Genomic DNA, 22153 nt, shown 5'->3' with positions numbered 1-22153 from the left:
TTTGTCCTTTCAATTTAGAATGTGGTTAGAAAGAGCATCTGACTGATTCCACTGGATTCAGTTTGCTCAGGACGCTGTGACTCTCGCAGTCAATTTGTCAGTTTATGCCAAATGCAAGGTATACTGTAGTTATGGAAGCGACAGAGACCATCGCTTATCTGCTTGTCATTTGATCATTCTTCAGAGAGCATTTAGCATGCCTCTGTATGCGACCATTTGCCAGTTATGCAGGAACTTTGGAATCTCTTTGAAGGCCTACAGATGGCAGATAAAAACTTCGATTTTTGCAAAAACAGCAATGAAAAGCTACTACTGCAAATTGGAATTGCTGTATGCCACCATTCCAAATGTAAGGCTCTCACATCATGCCTCAGCTAAATTAAATATGCAATTATGTTAATTATACATTTGGTATATTACATATAATGTGCCTGCCAGTTAACACATTCAGTGAAGTATATAATCCTCGTTCTTAATTATACCCTCCCAAAAGGCCATCATTATGCTTGTCATTAATAGCATTTGTCAACATTGTTTCTTTGCATCAGAGCAGCAAAGCACACTTTCTCCCATGTATCTCCCTTGCTTTTCATTGGTCTAGTTTAGTCCACTGTATATCTCTACCACTGTTATATTTGATGGGGACTGGTCAAGTGTTACTTCTATTATCGCATATAATTTTCTTTCTTTCTTTCTTTCTTTCTTTCTTTCTTTCTTTCTTTCTTTCTTTCTTTCTTTCTTTCTTTCTTTCAGTCCTCACCCCCCCCCCCCCCCCCCCCCCAAACAGTTTCTGGTATGTTAAACAGTATTTCTCCTATCAACATAATATAAATCTCACAATCCTACTCTGCCCTCAGACCTACTCTGATGCATGAAACACATTTGACACCCCCAGCACACATGCTTGCAGGAGAATTACAACACACACACCCAACTCTTTTGACACTACTGGGACTCATTTACAATGTTATGTGGCCATATATCTGTAGAGGGGAAACGAGATAGGAGGACTGCATTCCTCTCAGCTTCACGGATCAATAAGCCATGCACCCACGTCAGGAGCATGAGATTTACTGCACAACGGCATGAGTTATGTACATGTGATGTGGCTCCACCTTGCTCCGCCCCAACTGCAGCCTGAAGAGCATTTCAGAGTAGGAGGGAATAAGGGCTGCATTGTATTTATGAAAAAAGCAAACAGAGTTGTGTCAGGAGAAATTTGTTATATCGCCATCTAGTTTCATTTCTTTGGCTGGAATATTTCAGCTACAGCTTTAAATAAGACTAAAGGAGTTTGATATTAGTGCAGTATGACAGGTTTCAAGGGCATATCTATTTATTTATTTATATTTTGTATATTTTGATACATATCTATTTTTTCCTTCTTGAAATTAAAGTGGCATCTAACCAGATCTTTTCAGTTCTGAATTGAAACACACTGGCAAACACTTCTATGATCAGTCAGAGGTCAACAGTCAGTGTAGTATTTTGGGGATTAATTTTCACAAAACAATCAGTATTCTGGTTTGGCTCACTGTGTTAAACACTCCTTCCTTTCAAAGATTACTGCTGTGTAAAGCTGTTTGCAGCATCTTTACTAATGGATTGAGCTGGGCAAAAATTAACCCCATATAGAAATATAGAATGCATTTTCAAAACTGCAAACATATTCAGATGTCTCAGATTCTTTTTTTTTTATTTTCCCATTCAAGTCCTTTGCTTGATCTTAAAGGGGCCTAAACGGCATTTAGTTCCCTTTTGGTGCTCTCTGAAAAAGATTAAAGATGAAAGTCATTCACATGAGACAAAAGGAATATATGAAAAGCAGAAACTCTTTTAAAGAGGGCCAAGCAAAGTCAAGAGTCTAGACATTATTACTACACCAAATTGTGGCATGGGTCATTTCTAGAAATGGGGTTGTCAAACTGATTCTTCAAATTGAATTGGTAATTTGTAAAATCAGACGGTAGGAGTAATAGCTGAAGTTGAAGTTGACTGTTTGAGTCACACTGTTTGATGTGGAAAGCAGGGGCTAGCCAGGAGCATGCCAAGCCAAGCTGAGGGAAATGCCACATCTTGAGAGCATACTTGCAAAGAAGTGGAAATGTCTGACTCTGAATTCCTGTCTCTGAGTCTCTTGGATCACAAACAAACATTTTGCCATGTGCAACAGAAAATCACACATGACTATTCATGTATTCATCATATTTTGATACTGGACTGTTTTAGATTTACAGCATTTAGTAGACACTGAAGAAGACAGAGTGACTTTCAAAAATGCTTTGTTGTCTCCTTATGAAAGTATATCATGATCCCAATAGGTTAGAACCCTGTCAGAGAAAATACACACAAGAGATACGCACACATGTTTTAATTAACACACTAATGTTAAATTAGTAGGCTTGGGATTAATGGTTAATCAAGTGCCCTTGAAGTGCCTAGGAATTGTTCAAGTACCTTTTGAAGAGTTGCTTCTTCAGTCTATGTATGACATAAGCAGCTCAGTCTATGAGATGACAATAAAGAGGGCCAGAGGCAAAAATCACATGGTGCAGCACATACCAGATGGCCTGATGATCTTAAGGCAATGTGCCTATGTATTGAGGACTGAGTTTCTTAGAGGGTAGTTACAAATCCTTAGTAGAAAGCCTCTGACCTGGTTGAAATGTCAGTGTTCTCCTCCGGTGTTGGTCAACCAGCAGCCTCTGTTAACATATGATGCACTCCAGACGCACGCGTGCTTGTTCCTAGGTGCGTTCACTGTGTTTCATCCAGTCTTCCACAGCCAGTACTCCTGAAGGCTCACCCGATCATGGAAATGAGAGGCTGATAGCCCAGTATGCATTGGAAGGGTGTCATTACAGCTGATGCATTAGTGAAGGCAAGGAATCGGCTCCAGGCCTGTTGTGTCATGCTACAGTGGGGGTGCAAGAACCTCTTGATTTCCTGGTTAAGCCATTCTAGTTGTCCGTTGGACTGTGGGTGGTAACTTGAGGAAACTCACCTGACCCCTGTAAGAAAGCAGCCTAGACACAGGAGGTGTCCCCTTTGACATGTCTTCAGGGAGACTGAATTCTTGAATTCTTTAAACATCACATTAGCTGTCTCCAGAGCTGGGGCTAATTTAGCTAGAGGAACCAAGCAGCAAGCCATTGAAAATCTATCAATAAGCATGAGAATGATTGTATGGCTTTGAGAGTTCAGTGAATCGATAATGAAATCAACAGCTATATGTGAACATGGTCTGTCAGGAATAGTTAGTGGTTCTAGTAGTCCTGCAGGCAGAAGCTGAGGGACTTTGCTCTGTGTGCATACACCGAAGTCCATTGATTGCCATGTTGGCCAGAACAAGCACTGCTAGAGACATAGTTCTTTGTTTGGGGTAGTTTTGAAGCATTAGTTTAGTGGCTTGTGCTTGTCTGATGGTTTCAATCATTTTTCAGCGAACTGCAGTAATGAATCAGGAAAGATATCCTGTCTACCAGTTGTTGACAGTGTTCATGTTCATGTATTATTCAACCTAGGCTGATAATTAACAGGGAAATCAAAATAAGTGAAAACCAAAGTCCATTTAGCCTATTATAGGTTGAGAGGTTAGCCACTATGATATATTTTAAGTTCCTGTGGTCTGTGAAGACCAGGAATGAAAAAAAATGTTCTCACATATACAAATAAGGTTATATGCACTATGCAATCTAACTTGGGGAAGATCTTGTTCTATGAATACACTATGGGTGCTAGGACCAATGGTAGGAGGCAACAGTATTTAACCATGACGGTGTTAAGACCTTGGTAGTCTATGCAGGGATAGAGATCACCATCCTTTATCTCAACAAAAAAAGAAACCAATACCAGTGGTTGATGTTGTTGGATGTATGTACCCCAGTGACAAATCCTCTTAAAAATTATCTTCCATGGCTTGTCTTTCTGGGATGGATAGAGGATCAACCTTATTTCTAGAAGGGTGGTGCCAGGTAAGTGGTCTGTGGTGCAGGAGGGAGCATAGCTGCTTGGCTTTAAAAAAGTTTTTAAAAAATTAACATTTTTTTTTGACAGAGGTGGTTCGGATAGGGATGGCTAGGCAGCAGTATGGCATTCATTGTCCCAGTTCTACAGTTCACTTATGGACCAGGAGATAATGGGGTTATGTTGCGCTAGCCAGGGGTAACCTAAAATTAGCAGGTTGTCTGGTGATTCACAGATTAACAAGGGAACTGTTTAAGAATGAACGATGCCAATGGTCAGGGTAACAGTGGGAAACAGTGGATTTATTAATGTGTCCTGAGCCTAGTGGTCAAGCACTGAGCCCTTTAACCAATGAGCTGATCAGCAGAGACTGGTATTCCCAATTATTTAACCAATACCTAGTCAATAAAGTTTCCTGCTGCCCCTGAATTGACTAGAGATGAAGCCAAAAACCACATATTAGCTGGAACCAACGTGTATGTTTTTGATAGCCAGGAGGTAGATACTAGTCAACCTCAAGGTTTTGTACAGGAAAGGGGGAGCAGGGCAATTGTCATGGAAATGCACAGCTCATTTGCTGACTCTTACTTGGAGGACATGGGATGGTTCTGATGAGTTATCCTGACTCTGGTGAGATTATTTAATCTAATGTACATTTTAACAAGATCCGAAAGGGACAAATTATTGTTCTTATGGGCCAGCTCAGATTTTAATGCATCATATTCCCCCAGATGATACACCATCTTTAGTGCATTGTAGTTCCAATCACTTTGCATAAAGAGATTTTGAATAGATGTGTGCATAGGCAGAGACTTCCCAAATAGCAGCAGCCAAACTCAGGGCTTTGCCATTAAGAAGGCAAATGACAAACACTACCTTGTAGGCAACTTTGGGGAAGGCACCAGGTATACACTGGAAGATACTGGGAGGGTTACAACAGAAAGCCCTTACACAAACCAGGAGTGCCATCAACCTTGTCAGGGATAGTCTAGACGAAGTATGGCATTTATGGTTTCACTGACTTGGACTGTAACATGAGTAGCCAAAACAGGCAATGGAAGAGCCCTGATATTGTGCTTGGATGGCTGCCTGCATCTCCAGTGATCTTGCTAATCTGTAAACCGGGAAGTATTCTTTGCCATGGAAGTTCATTCCACCACCTGAGTGTTAATGCAGGAGAGAGTCTTGAAGGGTGAGACTATTCTTTTGGGGCAGGAGAGGTCAGGTTCATTTTACATTTTGTATGTAAGTGGCATGGTTTTAAAATCTGAATTGGGCAACTATAGGGAGCCAACGATGAGAATGCAGTGATAGAGTGATGTGTGAGACCTTGGGATGGTTGAACACAGCTACTTTCTCAACCTTGGGATGCATGCAGCAGCTTTCTGGATCAGCTGAAACAGGATTTTACCCATCTGTCCTTTACACATTGTTGACATATGAAAGTGAGCGAACTTGCAGGACATTGGAACTGAGGCCTACCGTACGAGGTTAGCATATCCTCCCATTGGCCTGGGCAGCATGTAACAGTACGTATTTCCTCCTTTGCAACAGTATTAGCGTCTTCCTTAGCCAGATAAACAGGAGTGCTTACCTCTGTGCTGTATTGTTATTGGCACTGGCATGATACATTTGTCATTATCAGTTTAGCAATGTGCTCTCCCTGGATCCATGTCAGCGTTAGGTTCCACAGCCCCTGAGCCACACAGGACTGAGGGCCAATGCCAAGGCCCTGTACTACATCAGCCCTGCATTAAATCACTCAGCAAGTGCCACTGGGAAGTCGATAAAAGAAGAATAGCTGGAGTCAAGGCTGATGTGGCAATTCATGTGGACGCGATGAGAGATCCATATATCGATGCTACTGAGTCGTCCAGACTAGGCTGGGTTCCATCACAGCCCTTAAATGTGTAGACATTCTGTTATGTGTATACATTTTGTTATACCAGCATGTTTTCTTGCTAACAAGGATGTAAAAAAAAAATCCACACACATTTATACTACATAGATATGTGAATACTTTGTTTTACATTGGATGTCTCAGGCAACATGTAGACAATATGGGTGGGGGGGGGGGGTGGATTTTCAATTTCCTTCTTCTCACAAACCTGCACACTTGACACTTTTCCATTTCAGTCACTGGCCCGTCTTTGAAGAGCATAAACCCACACAAAGTTTTTCTCTTTTTCCACATTGATTTGGAAAACAGTAGCAATGGAAGCAGCAGGGTAATTAACCTTTTGCTTAGACAATTATAAAGAAGCGCAGAGAACTAAATTCACCATTGTATTTTTGATAGCTAGATTAGAACATCTGCCACAGAAGAGTTTGAAATCTTATCCAGTTTTCAACTTTCTGTTTTTTAGAGATTTTACGCAGTTTTGTATTGCAGATTCCTTTAATTGCATCATAATTAAACAGGCTGGCATACTATAAAGACAAATCTAAGCACTAACAAGACAGAGCGAGCCTAGAGCCAAAGCTATGTATTAACAAACCTCACACCTCCTTCTTCTGACCTATTGGTTTGAAATTTGCATTTTTCTCTAGAAATCCATATTTAGGTCATTATGTTATACATTTGCTGAATACAAATTTTGTTATGCTGGCATATATTTGTTAAATATCTGCAATCTGCAGAAAAAAATGGGTGATATGAAATATTTAAAATTCCTTACTGTGTTACTAAAACACTTTTAAAGATAAATTTGCTTACAGATGGGTTTAATAAAGTATGGAATATCCTTTGACACCTCACACCATGTGGTGTTAGCATTATAAATGCTTTCAAAGCATTATCAGCGTTAATTGGAAAAAATAGGTAGCATATAATCTAAGCACTGTATGACTGGAATCGCTTCTCCACATAACTGACCTAGTGTATCACAGTCTTGTAATGCCACCATACAAAGACTCACATGCCTAGCTCAGAAAAACAAACAAATAAAAACATGCATTTGTTAGATGTTATGATGCTCAAAAACATAAGCAGTGACACAACTGTTGTCGTGGCATAGTATTTGTACAGATGCCGCAGGGACTATTCAGGAGAAACACACACATTTGACTGGAGGGGAATGCCATAAGTGCATTCAATTTGTAAATAGCGTACAACCAGTCAGAGCAAGGCTTTGTTGTCATGTTAGAGTCGTGCCACAAACAGGTGAAAGCTTTCCCTCTCCTTTTTCTATCACCTTCAGCAGTAGCCATAGAAACCAGAGACCCCTCTGGGGCATAAATGCAACAAAACGAAAACAGATTCAGACGGAGAGTTTTGTTCTGCATGTTTACCGCAGTTAATTGCATGAGCACACAATTATTCCTCCATATGTTTCCTATCCACAGAACAAATAGCATCTCTTTATTATCAGTATACCGCACTAGCTGTTCCCACTTGATTGATACATGCAAACTCACAGTATGCAAACACCTTTCCAAGGCACAGACACATATAAACTGAATATCTGCACACAGTTCAGGGCCAGATAAATCATTGTGTAAATATAGGGAATATGACTGTGCTTTGTCTAGTCTGATGTGTAAGAGGTGATTATCGTGCATCCTGTGGTTGCTGATTGAAGACACCAACTTTCTTCTATGCAGGCCACGTCAAAACATGCCTGTGGAATGATGAATGAGGAGGAAGTGTGGAGATTGGCCACAGAGTACGGGTAAGCCAAACTGAGATCGCCATGATATCATTCTCTGTGATTAATGATGATGTCTGTGAGTGCTATAGCCTCAAAGGCTAATCTCTGAACAAAAAAAAGTCCTGCAGTTGTCCTGGTTGTGCTGTTTGGAGAAGTTTGTGCCTGTGTGTGTGTGTGTGTGTGTGTGTGTGTGTGTGTGTGTGTGTGAGCGCGAGAGAGAAAGAGAGAGAGAGAGAGAGAGAGAGAGATAGGGAGAGAGACACACAGAGAGAGAGAGGAGAGACTCTGAATGCTTGCATATGGTCATGCTTAAATACTGTGGATCTGCCATGATGTCTGGTTCTCACAGTGGCTAATTCCATGTTGTCCCTCTATTCACAACCATTAAAGAATGTTGCGTGGAATATACAATCTTGCAAAGGAGTGCAGAGTCACTGTGTGACGCAGCTGACATAAAGCCCATGTTTTCTGTGGAACATCAGAGCGAAAGCTAACAAACATGTTGTGAACCAAGAGCGTACACTAGTCTTCCATCACTTATTATCATCAACCTTGAAGTAGAACAAAGAAAGTATCAAGATCAAATCAATCAATCTTCAGATGTTTTGATAAATGCCACCATAGATTTCAGTGTCAGGAATCAGACAGCTTATCAGATGGAAGTAAAAAAGATTTGACAAATGATAAGCGTGAAGGTGGGAGCCTTGTCTGCTATTTTTCACCTTGTGATGAGGTTTCATGGATGTGAGCTATCCAAATTGCAAAGCAAAAAGACATTCACAGTATCCATTTCACGAGTTTGAGAGATATGCATAATGTAAAAAGAAACTGATGCTGGATAACACATCCTGTCCTCCTATCTCCTTCCATTTGCTCTGTTTGGTAAGAGGGCTATTATGCAGGATTTGGCTCTGTTTGACGATTTCCTCTGAATGCTGAGAAAAGACTTCCGAAACTCTGAGCGCAGGGAACATTCAGAGGCAGGCAGATCATCACATATCTTCCACCCAAGACTTCTAGGACAGAGGTTCCCAAGCTGCAACCAGCAGATCATTAGCCAGCCTGTATTTCTGTTGTATTCAGGCAGCCAGTACATCTAAGTATGAATGTTAACTCTTGACTACTTGGCTCAGCAGTCTTCAGAATTAAAATACAAGAAAAGTGTGAACTGACAGGTTAAGGGTGAGTAATGGGCTTCTCTTCACTAGAACACAGAGAAGCATATGTTCAGATACTTGATAACTGTGCAACCCAAGTGTTTAGGATTAATGAAACAGAATTGCCAGCGTTTATGAATAGGACCAATCAAATTAACCAGCCGACATAACAGCTGGTTATCATTTTCATACGTTATCACATCTTACATTATGCTGCATGTTAAGCCTATCAGGTTGATTCCATTGATCTAGGCTAATAGAGTTGATGAGTCCAAATGAAACAATGTATGAGTGCAATTGGTTCTGATGGGAGAAAGCGGTGAGCGCCTAGGTTTGTGCAGACCAATCCATAACGATTAACATTTCTGTTGGGGAGAGTATTGGTTTGCAAAGAGCACCACAGGCTAGCACTGGGAAGACATGAATCACTTTACCTTCAGGCCTAATCATCCTGCCCATCTCTCCATCATCAAAAACTAAGCACCACAAGTCAACACTTTCAGGCAAATTAATCTTTTTAAAACCACCCTGACAATTTTTGGAAATATCCTAAGCAGTGGTCACCCCAAGAGAGTATGATGTAGGTGTGTATGAATCACTGTTCTTTAGTCACTGCTCTTTCCAAGGCTCTGCAGCCTCATCAAGGATCCCAGTGCTCTTTAAGAAAACCAATAACTAAGCTTCAACTGGTTTCTATGAAACATATGTATGCGTGGATGATACATCTTTAAGGTTTCTTAGACAAACTTCCCAAACACTTAATTCTCATAAGAAAATGCCTTTCATCCAGGCAACAAGAAAAGGAAGAAGAAAAAAAAATCTATCAACAAAACTGCTGACTGTGTAAATGCTACCTTTGACTGAGGTTGTTTTTGCTTGCTAACACAGTTTATTTGCATGTGATATTTATTCGAAAAGCAGAAGTCTGCTTCAATCAGAAGCATACTATATTTACATCTTTTTGATTCCCCCTCTTTTTCATATTTAATTTTCTCTTGATTAATATTACTGACTGAAAGAAAAAAAAGAGTCATCCATAAAGCTGTCTAACATGATAAATGGCAGAGTACTAACATGAGATATGAGATATGCAAATGATTGATCTGTTTGGTGTGCAGATTGGAGTATGAAGTGTGCAACCACGCAGCCCTTAGGAGGCAGGAAATAGAGCTCCCTTGTGAACCTTTGCCCGTGCTGGCACACTCCAGTGGAGGAAAAGACCTCAAAGTAGGGCTGCTGCATGCCCTGCTGAACACCGCTGAAGCAAACATTTCCCCCTGCAATGCATGATGTGTAGCGGAGGCGCGGCCATTCGAACGAGGGCCAGTGGCACTCCATCCCAATTCCCATTCACAGGGAAGAAAAAGCCAGGGCAAATTAAATGAGTCGTCTCGAGTGTTTTGATGTGCTGTCACGTCTTTCAGTTGTGAGGAAAAACATTTGCTTTTGAGATCTATGAGTTGAAGGTGCTGAAGCCATTGATAATATGTAGCATTGTGAGAACAGGGGAAGGCAGTAAGGTTTTGTGATCTGTGCTAGGGCAGCCTTGTGAAAATGCCCTGTCCTCTGATGGCTGGGCCATGACACATTTATGCAGATTACACAAGTGCTCAAAGGGTTTTGAACACTGTCTATAAAAAGGCTTATAACACCATATTTGGTTTATGAGCCCTTTTTTTCCCTAAAGCTCATTTTATATCAATGATAACTGCATGTTTTTTTTTTCTCTGAGGGGTAAAATTACTCTCACCTTGAAGTAACATGAACAAAAAAAAGCGTAGTAATTACTTTCCAAATGAGTGTATGCTATAGGAATACATCATATTTACAGTAGAAAATCAGGTCACATGAAACATTTGTGTTAAAAATTACAGATATGTAATTATATTTGTCGGCATCACAAAATATTGGGCTATAGCACTCAGAAAGTTTCTTTAGGTTAGAAATAGAGAAGTTAGTACTATAGAGAAGGAAATCACCCTCATGTTAACTATAATTAAATCATGCAAAGATCTTCTTTCATGCTTGGGTATTAATTACATTTACTCAGTTACATGAATTTAATAAAGATACATTTTGTAATTTTTTAAGTATTTTAAAAACAGAACTTTGATTTATGCTTAGATATATTTGTAAGAGAACTACATGTTGCTTACATTTGATTCATTCAATTCACTCTCTTATTGTATTTAACTTTATGACGATCTCTAGGTGGTTCACCTGGTCTCCTGTGCATTTGGACATACCTTTCACTTTCAAGCCTTATCACTAGATATAATTGCTGATAAGCACTGTTTGTGCCAAGAAGCACTGCAATTCAAAAGGCAACCCAGTAATTAATTGGTATTTTCAACAAGCTGGTTTTGGTAGGCTCCATTCCTACCCAAGACGTTATTACATTGCAATAGCAATACATTTATGTGAGAGTGTTCGAAACCTCCTCCACCTCCCTCTGCCTGCTTTAATAGCAGTCAGTAAACTTCCTCATTGTCAAGGCCAATCACTCGTATCTGGGAATCTGTCCAGTCTTATGATGTTCCTGCGGTGCAAGGGTTACAGGCCTCCACCGTAAACCTCTCTCACGAGTGAGTACACAATCATCGGCAAGCCACTACGAGCAATATTGATTGATCTCACAGTAGTTACCTGTAATTCATTGCCTTCTGTTACGATTAACAGCTCATGAGGGAGAAACTATAGCTTTACAGCACCTGATGAGCCTGTCCCAGTCCACAATCTAAGGCTGTTACAGCCTTTACTGCCAACAATAGACACTGGCCAGCCATAAATATTTTAATAGAGAAAAGGTTGTTAGCAATTAGTATATAACTAACATTAGAGCAGCACCTTATGCCAATCATATATATATATATATATATATATATATATATATATATATATATATATATATATATATATATATATATATATATATTCTTTAATCCAGATATATCCAGATATATGTAATGTTAAATATATTTTCTGTACAGTATATTACATGTATATATATAAAATACTTCAAAACTACAAATGATTAACCAATCCACACTTTGAATTGATGTTGTGGCCATCACTTGTGTTCCTAATTTAAGTCTACATAAGACATTCAAGGACTTATATAAGTTAAGAATATACATAAGTTATTAGTATACATTGAATTAATTATATATATATATATATATATATATATATATATATATATATATATATATATATATATATATATATATATATATATATATTCTATTATGAAATTATTAATACAAGTTGAATTTATGAATTCATTATAGATATACAGATATAGAAAAACCTTGTTATAATCTTTGAATTGTTTTAGGAGCACTGTGAAGTCCAAAGCATCATTCCGGAGTGCTGAGCCTGTAGGTTTTCCTTGTAGTCCTCAAGTGTGACAGTTTGTGAAGTGAAGCCGATGGCTAATCACATCCGTGTGTACATCTGGCATAATGAAAGAGAACAGTTGGAGCGTGTGACTTCAAAATGTTGCCGGGCTGAATAAACAGACGTTTGTTGGAGCATTCAGTTGGGTGCATAACCTGTGCCAGGCAGTGAGGCTCTGAACAGGTGCAGCATGACTCAGTAATTTACAGTGGTATCTCAGTCAAGCATAAACTGCACACACGAGACAACAAACAAAAACATGTCTGTGTTAAGACAAACAATAGAAGGCAAACATTTTTAGTCTGGGGAGTGGTCCACCACAATACTGTGCTTTTACAAAAGCTTGAAGAGTTGGTTGACGGTCAAGTTGGTTTGATCAGGACTGAATGTATATTTAGTGGACTGTGTTGTCAACAGTATACTGCAGACTGTGTTTTCTGAAGGTACACAAAGGATGATGTTCCTGAATGGCTGATTTTAGAGGCCTTGTGACTGGAATGTCACAGGAGAAGAATCAAATACTTGCCTTCAAGTCCCTCAGGATCTATATACTCCCTCCGTCTTTTTCAAAAAGAGAAGCTAAAAAGCAGTGGTAAGCCATGGGGCCTGGGGAGGTGAGGGGAATGTATAGGGCCAGTGAATGTGAATGAAACCCAGCTGAGCTCCCACACAGCCTGGGGACAGGGCCTCCCACAGCGGGACCCCAGAGCTCCAAGCCCAAGGAGGCGAGCATGTCTGTGGGACCCAGCCTAAGAAGCACAGCTTCAGGGTTCGGACACCATCTCTCACCCGCTGCGCTGCTCAACCCCCTCTGTGTGTGGGGACAAGGTGTGTGGTGCACTCTGGGAAATTTTCTCGCAGGTCATAGTTAACCCAATTGTGTACATCTTCACGCCGGGCACAGAGTGCCTTTGATAGACGCTTCGATTTCTAGCCGGGCTTCTTTCCCTTTTTTCATCAAAAATCTCCAGGGGAGAGAATTCAATATCCATTTCAGAATCCATTCCAGGATGTCCTGCAATAAAGGAGTGGAGAGAGTGTAATCTAATCAGTGTGTGTGGAGGTGGGGAAGGGGATAGGGGTGGCTGTACATGTGAGTCATTTGGGGGGATTGCTTCACAAGTTTTATAACAGAGACACTGATGGTAATGATGTTCCCTCTGGTTCCTGTGGAAAAGGTGACGGAGGAAGAGAGCAAACACGGTGACGCTCATGATTGTGCTTTTTCACACAAACGCACACGCACTTTCTATCTCACACACACTCTCACTTTTTTGTATAGAGACCAGCTCAGAAAAAAATATTCATGTGGAGTGCTTAAAAGCTAATCTGCACAATAAGCGATAAAAGGTGTGACTTTTCATGGCAACACATTCAAGGTGAGATATTATAAATGGGAGGAAGCATCAAGCACTTATGGCATGTTTATCCACTTGCTGCTTTTGTACCAGCTACAAAATGTATTTAGCTTTTGTAATCCCATTAGCAGCGATGCATTACAGTCCTGTTTATAGCTATGCATATCCCACTATAGCCACAATATGCCACACTCCCTTTTTAAGATCCACTATACCTGACAAATCCTCCTGTGCAGATGGTCTCCCTAATGGCTTCACCAGTGACCTTGATTTCTAAAAGCTCATTACACTGGTTTTGCATTGTAGTAGAATATACTCCAGGTCACACATTTACATTGGAGTGGTATTATAGGCTGTAAACCCCTGTAAACCTCTTGGAGAACATCACAGGCTGTCCCCAACTTGTCCACTTCACAGGCAACATGAATATTGCCAGCAAGCACAAGAACATCTGTATGAACCATCTATATGACAATAGAAAATTATATGTGACATAAAAGAAAATCATCCACTGACATGAAAAATCTCTGCAATAGCACAGGTCCAAAAATTGATACAATACTGCATTGATAGCGATATTTTGGATTGGATGTCTACTTGAGTATCTACATGGGTATCTATAAGGAATAACTTCTTGTGCATTACCTGAGAATTGTTTTTTTCCTGTTGATTTAATTGTCTATGTTATATTATATTATAGTGGCAAATGCACATTGCCTGTCCTTTTTTCTTACTTAATATAAAATGAAACTCACAGTGGGTGAACCCATTGTGCCAACGGCAAGCGAGGACCAACCAGTGAGTGGTTCATTTCTGTGAGGGTGCCACCATGGCTGCCCAGTGTGGTCTCTTCGTGAAGCAGTATGAATTTGCAGGAAAAAAAAAAGATGGCAAGCAATCTATGAATACTACCTTCACACCCAGATGGACCTGGGTCTGTTCCTATGTTTGGTAACTGTCACTTATGCTTTAATGCTGTACATCATTACCCCTAGGAGTTTCTCTCAGTCTCTCTCAGTTTCTTATTCTCGTTGTCTCGTGATTACACCCACCACTTCCCAACATTCATAGGCACTGTTTTTTTTTTTTGTTTTTTTTTTCCTTACTCTCCCCCCCAGTTTTTATAACCGGTTTCCTTCACATCCAAATTAGCATGTTTATTGCTTATTGCCGCCTCGTTTCCCTCATTTGCATATCAAGCTGCTAGGCCTCGGGCTCTCTGACCCAGTCTTAAGTTTAGGAAATGGGCAGTTCATTATTAATAAGAACCCTCCTTCTTTTGCTGGAAGTAATCTCTGAGCCATGATCCCAGTATCATGCTTCAGTAGCCTTTGCACACAGCCAGCTATGCTTGACTGACCTAACGGCACTCCTTAATACCCTGCAAAGCCATATTCCCTTAGTTTGAGATGTGCTCGTCTCACTGAATTACCCTAAACCATGATATCTGCTCAAATGACTTTCTTGGTTAAAGAAGAGTGGGGAAAAAGTCAGAAACCATACAATCTGGGTATGCTCATTTATTAAAGGTCATTCTTTTATGATGATGGTCTCTTAAAGATTTAGAGATCTTTTTTCTGTTTGAGGCAAAATGAATATGTAGGATGGAAAGTCCCTTATAAAGCTCATGAGAGGTGTTTTTTTTGTTTGTTTTGTTTTGTTTTAATTGTCACTGCTGGAGTTTTATTTTACTTTAAACAGTAAGAAACATTCAGCAATAGAGAACATACCAGATATGATCTTTTTCTTTTCTTTTTTTTTTTTTTAAATCAGAGCAACGTTTACTCATTAACAGTCCAATAGAGTCCATGTCCTTGAGATTAGTCCTTAAAAATGTCATTCTACAACATGTAAAGATTAGTATTCCTCTACAAGATCAGGGATAGAGGAGTTTGACCTAGACATTAGAGAATTTGAATTATAGCATCGGGTAAAAAATACCCCATAGAATCCAGGATGAAGAGGTTTGTCTGTGCATTTTGAGTGTGATGCTTTTTAATTAGTGTATAATTGACATTTTCCCATGTAATGACTTAAAGTATTGCGAGGGAGACACCTCGTTAATCTTGATCAATATCATATTAATGAAGAAAGTTCAAGGTAGAATGCTGCCAAATCCAGATAGGGGGACTAAACCATTTTACTGTTGAGTGTAGCATTCATTTGTCTTGATTGAGCACTGTGCCTCTGAGACAAACTTCCAATGACAACAAAATACTACATAAAACATAATATATAACAACAACAGCAACAACAAATGGGACACTGATATTCCAAGAACAATAAAAAAGCTTTACAGAGTAAAATATAGTGTTCATTGCTGTACCTCCCTGTATTAGTAAATCAAATATGATTTTACAGATGGGTAAACTTGAGTTTCCCAAAAGTATAATAATACAAGGATCATCTTAAAATGGTACAGAGAGTATTACATTGAACCTTCTTTCTGTCATTTAAGATGATCTCAACACTATGATGCTTTTGGGAAACCAGGCCCTGTTGCAAAATCTTTTTAAATGTTAAAAATATAGGGTTCTGGACACACAATGCTCCCTTGTGTCTATTTTTCAGTGTATTGAGTGAGAGTGTTGCTTTTAGGTTTTCAGACTTTTTTGACCAGGTTTTCTGAGCGTAAGAGAGGGTTATTTGATGAAGTGTAAGACCCATCTAAAATGAGTTTGGCTCACATTTTCAGCTTTAGATGATGTTTAAGAGATGCTGCACAAATAAACGTAAGGTAAGGTGACAGAAAAGCCATGCCAACATACACTTGATCCCTGTGTTACACATGTGATTGAGTATGTACTTGTGCCCCTTGTTCCAAAACAGAGACACAGAGCTGGAAAGGTGCATTCCACATGCCCTGTGAGCTGGATCACTGGAAGGCCAGTCGCTGGTGTGTGTGAGCCTTTGCAGGTGCGATGCTCATTTTCGAACATGCCACATTAGCGTTATTCACACCGCTTCAGGGGCTGGTGGTGAGTGCACAAAGCAAGCCAGAGGGAGAGCAGCTTCAAATGACTCTCGCCGAATAGTCAGACATATACACGTCCCACTAGAGACTGTCCAAACACATGCATAGCAAACAAGATGACAACATGCTTGTGGGAAGATGAAAATCATTTATGATGGATCCCACAGTTTAATGCAGCGAACAAATACACAAGAGAATGCACAAAAAATAAAGAAGCGAAGAAATAAAGCCACAGCCCTTGTATATTTTTGTGCATAAGTAAATACTTACATGTAAAGAAAATGCACAGCCCTCAGTTATTTAGGGTGTAAATAAATACACTTGTTTACATAAAATATAGTGCCAGGGAAAGGGGAGGGAAACTTCATAGTCCAGCTGTTTTCCACAGCACAGTTCTGGATCACTTTGAGAATGAAAGGTGAGGGAGGCCACATCCAACTGCAGGGTAGGGAAAAAAGTATGTGAATTTACCACCCCACAGATGGTCTTCATGTCCCTCAGGTAGGCTAATCACACCTCCTGAGCCTTAAACAAAAGCTACTGTTACAGGAGGCCGGTGGAAGGCTTTTTGCTCACAGATAAACAGGCCGCAGTCAAACGTCTGCGTAACGGCTTATGTTGTGGGCCGAGGGCTGACTATGCCCATCACCGAGCTGAAATATGCAGACAGTTGGACTGGCCAGTGTCCACAAATCACCCTCCCAAAGTCTTCTGCTAGGCCACAGCCTCAGATGCTAATATTCATACAGGAGAGATTTTAGTATGTGTGATGGAATTAGGGATTACAAATGCTGACCAGAGTGCAGTAAATCAATGAAGTAATATTTCAGGGGTGGGGGTGGGGGGATGGAGGGAGGGAGGGAGAGAGGTCATGGAGTACAAAAAAAGGCTGGAAATCTTTCACTCTTTCTTTCACTCTTTAATTTCACTTTTTTGGGGTCCTGTACCAGTCATTTTGTTCACACTCACAAATAAATTATTTGTCCCGTTTGCAGCAGTTCTTGGTCCCTCACTGCATATTGTAAATTGAGTATATTTATAATGTTATTCCAAGGCTCAGAAGAACACAGCTGATTCAATATTTATGAAAAATATGGCCCTAACCTTTGGCAACTGGAGCTCAAGCAATCTGTAAAAACTTCATCACATTGTGTTCCACAAACACTTCAATACAACCTTACTCCACACTTTACTCAACACTCGAAAAGCTGTAATACAAAAACTTTTAGTAGATCTACGGAAATAATACATCTTCTCAACTATCTCATTTCCTGACATCATTTAAAGGTCGAGTCTTTTTCTATGATTTAAGTCATGCATGAGCCAAACTGATTCCCAGGGTTAGGTTTTCCATGAAAGATTTACATATGTATTCAAATTTTAAGGATTGTTATTACTTTATTTTAATTCTCCATAGAACAAATTCTTTGCATAAACTTTCATCCAGACTGTTAAGCAGTGTAGGAAAGATTACTCATTTTTCCATTCATGTCTTCAAATTCTTTGCAATGAAATGTTGAGGGTTATGAAATGAGCTCTTTAAGAGCTGTGGTACAATTAGATTTCAGTGCACAGTTATGGAGTCAGGCTAGCAAAACTGAATTAGCATATTGCTGAGTGGGCAAAAAAAAAATATTATTAACAAGGGAGTGCTCTCCAAACACACACACACACACACACACACACACACACACGTGCACACACACACACGTGTGCACATTGATACATGCAGAGTAGCAGGAATATATATTACTTATTGAATATACAATATAATATGAATTAACAAATGCAAATAAACACACAGACCTACAGCACAATCAAGTTTTATTGCGGTTTAAATTATGTTAGCCATTTAATGTTATACATTTATGCTCAACTGGAAAGATCTGAATTCCCCAATAAATCCCACAGCTCGGATTAGCTTGGGTGCCAAGCATCTCTAAAGTGATAAATCAGAGTTACATTTTACTTCTGACTACTCAGCACCCTCCTGTTATTTCACGACTGCATATAGTGGTCAATGCTGTAGGAGGTCTCTGTGTTTACTTAATCCTACTACACTTATCTACAGGGGAAATAGGTGTGGCAGAAAGTTTAATGTGAGGCTAGAAAATGTATCTGACTCCAAATAAATTAGAATGATGAAACACTCTTTCTAGTGTTAGAAAGAGCAAATTCTATTGCATAGCCCAGTGTAAGTCATGAGAATATGCATAACCAACTTTACAAAGTTCCTTAATGCTACAACAGCCTGCTTTGTTAGAGGTTTCTCTTCAACCTGCCTAATTTATGGTTTAACATAGTAAACAGAGTGCAGAAGATTGGATACTTTACAGGGTATCAGCTGGTTAAAAAAAACTATAGTTGGTTCTTCACTCTGGTTAGTGAGTAAATATATTACATTTTGTAATGTTATCTGAAGAGCTTCATAAGAGTTCAAGGTAACACAGGATTTACTAATACAAGGCAGTTAATTACACATTACAATTGGTTAGATATTGTAATGAAGCAATACACATTATGAACAGAAATGCAGCATACAACATATTATCTGAATGTAATCTAATAGATGGAGAGAGAGAGAGAGAGAGAGAGAGAGAGAGAGACGGAGATGGAGGGAAGGAGGAATGGAGGGAGTAGTAGAGAGCAAGCCCAAAGGACAGACCTGGTATAATATTGATTTACAGTCCTGAATAACAATTGACGATTTGTGCTGGGGTAGCACCAAAGCAACCATGGTAACATGACCACCCTTATCTCTGTGAAAGCAGCAGTGGCTGTAGATGAAAACAAGGCTTCATAGACCACAGTTTGGCCTATGCTGCTGTCCCACCTGAAGCACGACTCCATCCCTTTTTGACTTTGGCTGGATGCTGTCCTTCTCTGCTCCAGCTAGACATGAAAGAGCAAGTTAGGGCAGCCTAAACAAAGGCCTAAAACGGTTGGGTGCAACACATGTCACTCACAACCGAAAGCAGGTCTAATCAAATGAAAGGCTCCGTCAGTGTTTTCAAGCAAACAGGATGGACATGACCAGGCGTTTTATGTGGAGCATGTCTTCCAGAACAAGCAGACGGTTGGCCCCTCCCTGGCATCTGTTCCCTTGGTTACCTGCCTCTTGTCTTTGCTTTGGTTCACGGTTTTTGCCCCTCGTTTCTAGTCTCTGCCCATTATTCTTTCCAGCTGTTCATTGTTTATAGCCTGTTTAGTCATGAATTTAAACCCTGTGTTTCACATGTTATGCTGCTTGTATGCAGCCTCTGTTGTGTGCTCTAAGCCCACATTCTGTGTATTATGCTTCTGTGTTCTGTGCTTGGTTGTCTGCCTGTTTGTTCTGTTCTCTGGTTTCCCATGTTTAGTTTGTATTTTGGCTTCTTTCTTTGTCATGTATTTTGGCTGTGTTTATCTTGGTTCTATGACTCTGGACTGTTCTTATGACCCTGATTTTGGATTTGAGTCTAATAAATCTTGTTCTTTTCAGTGCTTGCATCCGACTTACTATCGCTCTGTGTCACAACAGTGCAATGTTTTGTCTCTGGTCCTCTTACAGCCAAACATATTTAGCCAACCTCTTAGATACTGAGGGCTTTGTGGTCACATACAATGGCAGACTCTATAAAGAAAAGTCATGTAGCAATGGCAACCTGTCATCCCTAACCATGGCAACATAACTATATGCAGACTGTGGAATAATTCTAATGAAGATAAATAAAGACAGGGGTATGGGGGCTCTAAAGTGGGGAATGCTACATTGGATAGTGGTTTATATGCCCCAGGACTAAAGCACCAGCCTGGGGGTGGGGGTTGGCAGGCTAAACAACGTGTCGAGGGATTACATGTAGACAATATGCACACAGTTGTTGATTCGCAGTGTTTTGGCAGATGCTAAGCAGCTCTACTGAAGTTTTATCTCAAACCAACACAAATAAGCTTGATGCATGGGTGTTATTTCACCACCTTGTCACAGCAATGAGACAAACTGTGGGCCACCCAAGAAAGCTGGAAAAAGTCACTACAGATAAAGATGCAAGTACTTCCCAATCTGGGGATTAGTACTGCCCCCTGGGGTTTGGAGGAGTAATATTTCCATGGCTAATGTATCACAACTGCCCCTCCAGGGGGCCCCTTAGACTCCTAATACAGCTACCTTTTCTAGCCAGAGATGGATTGGCTAGGCTACCTTTGGTGTTTTATGCCAGTGCTTTGGGAGTTGTATAGAGTGGAAAATTTGTGATTTTATCTAGGATGCATTAAAGATCAGTGATTTGAAGGTTATTTTGAAAACCTTCCTTTGAGCCTATCATGGATTTCCCATGTGATTTAAAAACTTTCTATCTATAGATTAAGCCATCTATCATGCATATAAAGGTGATGAGGAAATCATTGAACTGCTACTGATTTTCCGTAAATTTAAGCAGAATTATGCTTGAAGAGAGGACTAATAGTATGTAGTAAGGAAAATAGCTAAGCACATATGCCATTAAAACTTGTATACTTTAGAGTGTGTCAGGTCTTTATATTATATTAATCAATCAATTTTCCATTATGCCTGTTTTGAAATTTGATTAATTATAGCAAAACATTCTAATCATCAACATTCTAATCTAAAAAGTTTCAGTACTTTTTGTTTGGTTTAAGTTCCCTGGCAATGATCCCCCTTCTGTGCATAAATATCCTTAAAAATACATTGAAATTACTAAATTAGAGGGGTTTTTTTCAACACACATTATATGACCATCTTCATATCAATCATTTTTTTCGGTAAACATTTTTCTCCACTTGCATTCCACACATATTGGAAATAGATTATTGTTTTTATGCAGTGGTTCTAGACAAACATGAGAGAAGGCTGCTTTCACAAAAACAAATACATTTCTTATTTGGAAATCAAGCAATCTCAAGGAAGCACCAGTTTATGCATGCGTGATCAGTATCCCAAAGTCCACCATCTATGAGTTTAAACCAAGAATAAAAGCAATGATTTATTATTATTATTTTGCTATATTTTATAATAAAATACAAAGAATGAGAAAAAGGAGAAAACTAGCTAACTAGCAAATGTGTTATGCTTCAGACATGTTAAACAGTATTTATTTTATGAATCTCACAAGAATATTGACAATATGGAAGCTGACACATTATTTCGTCAGAAACTTATAAAACACAAATAACATGTTTGCATCAAAGTAGAATGGCAAGAAACATCACCCACTCTGATCTCAATGGAAGAGCAGCAGTTTTCTTTGCTCCACTGGTTGGCAGGCATGCATACTGACACCAAGATCTCTGGATCCAGAATTCCTCTCTAGAGCTGCTGTCAACCCAGTATCTGAAGAAGACTGCTCTCAGCTCTGTGAGAGCTTGAGGTCCGTTGAAGTTTAAACACACACTGCCTGTCCACACTAGTAACAGCAATGGATACGCATGGTGGATGTGCAGTTAGATACCATTTAACTATGCATCTCTTTTTGCATCTGTTTTTACAATCCTCAGACTCTTTATTAATAGTGAGTGTCATCTTGTGGTGGCAGCGTGTGTCAAGCCCAGCAGTGCCAAGTTTAAAAACCGCTGCAGCATTGCCAGAACACCAACTACCATGTCAGTGTCACTGCTGTGCTGGGGAATGTGCACTACCTAATTAATAACTAG

General features: G+C 39.7%; 1 long non-coding RNA gene across 1 annotated transcript in view; it reads left to right on the top strand.

Annotated features, from left to right (window-relative positions):
- Window positions 1-22153, top strand: part of LOC118241982 — a 52665-nt gene that overhangs the window by 3941 nt on the left and 26571 nt on the right. The window contains exon 2 of the long non-coding RNA XR_004776474.1: window positions 7570-7637. This is a non-coding gene — a long non-coding RNA (uncharacterized LOC118241982). The remainder of the gene's footprint in view (window positions 1-7569; window positions 7638-22153) is intronic.

The sequence above is a fragment of the Electrophorus electricus genome, chromosome 9 (genome assembly GCF_013358815.1).
Source record: "Electrophorus electricus isolate fEleEle1 chromosome 9, fEleEle1.pri, whole genome shotgun sequence".
Taxonomy (NCBI): Eukaryota; Metazoa; Chordata; class Actinopteri; order Gymnotiformes; family Gymnotidae; genus Electrophorus; species Electrophorus electricus.
This window is presented reverse-complemented; position numbering and strand designations above follow the sequence as displayed.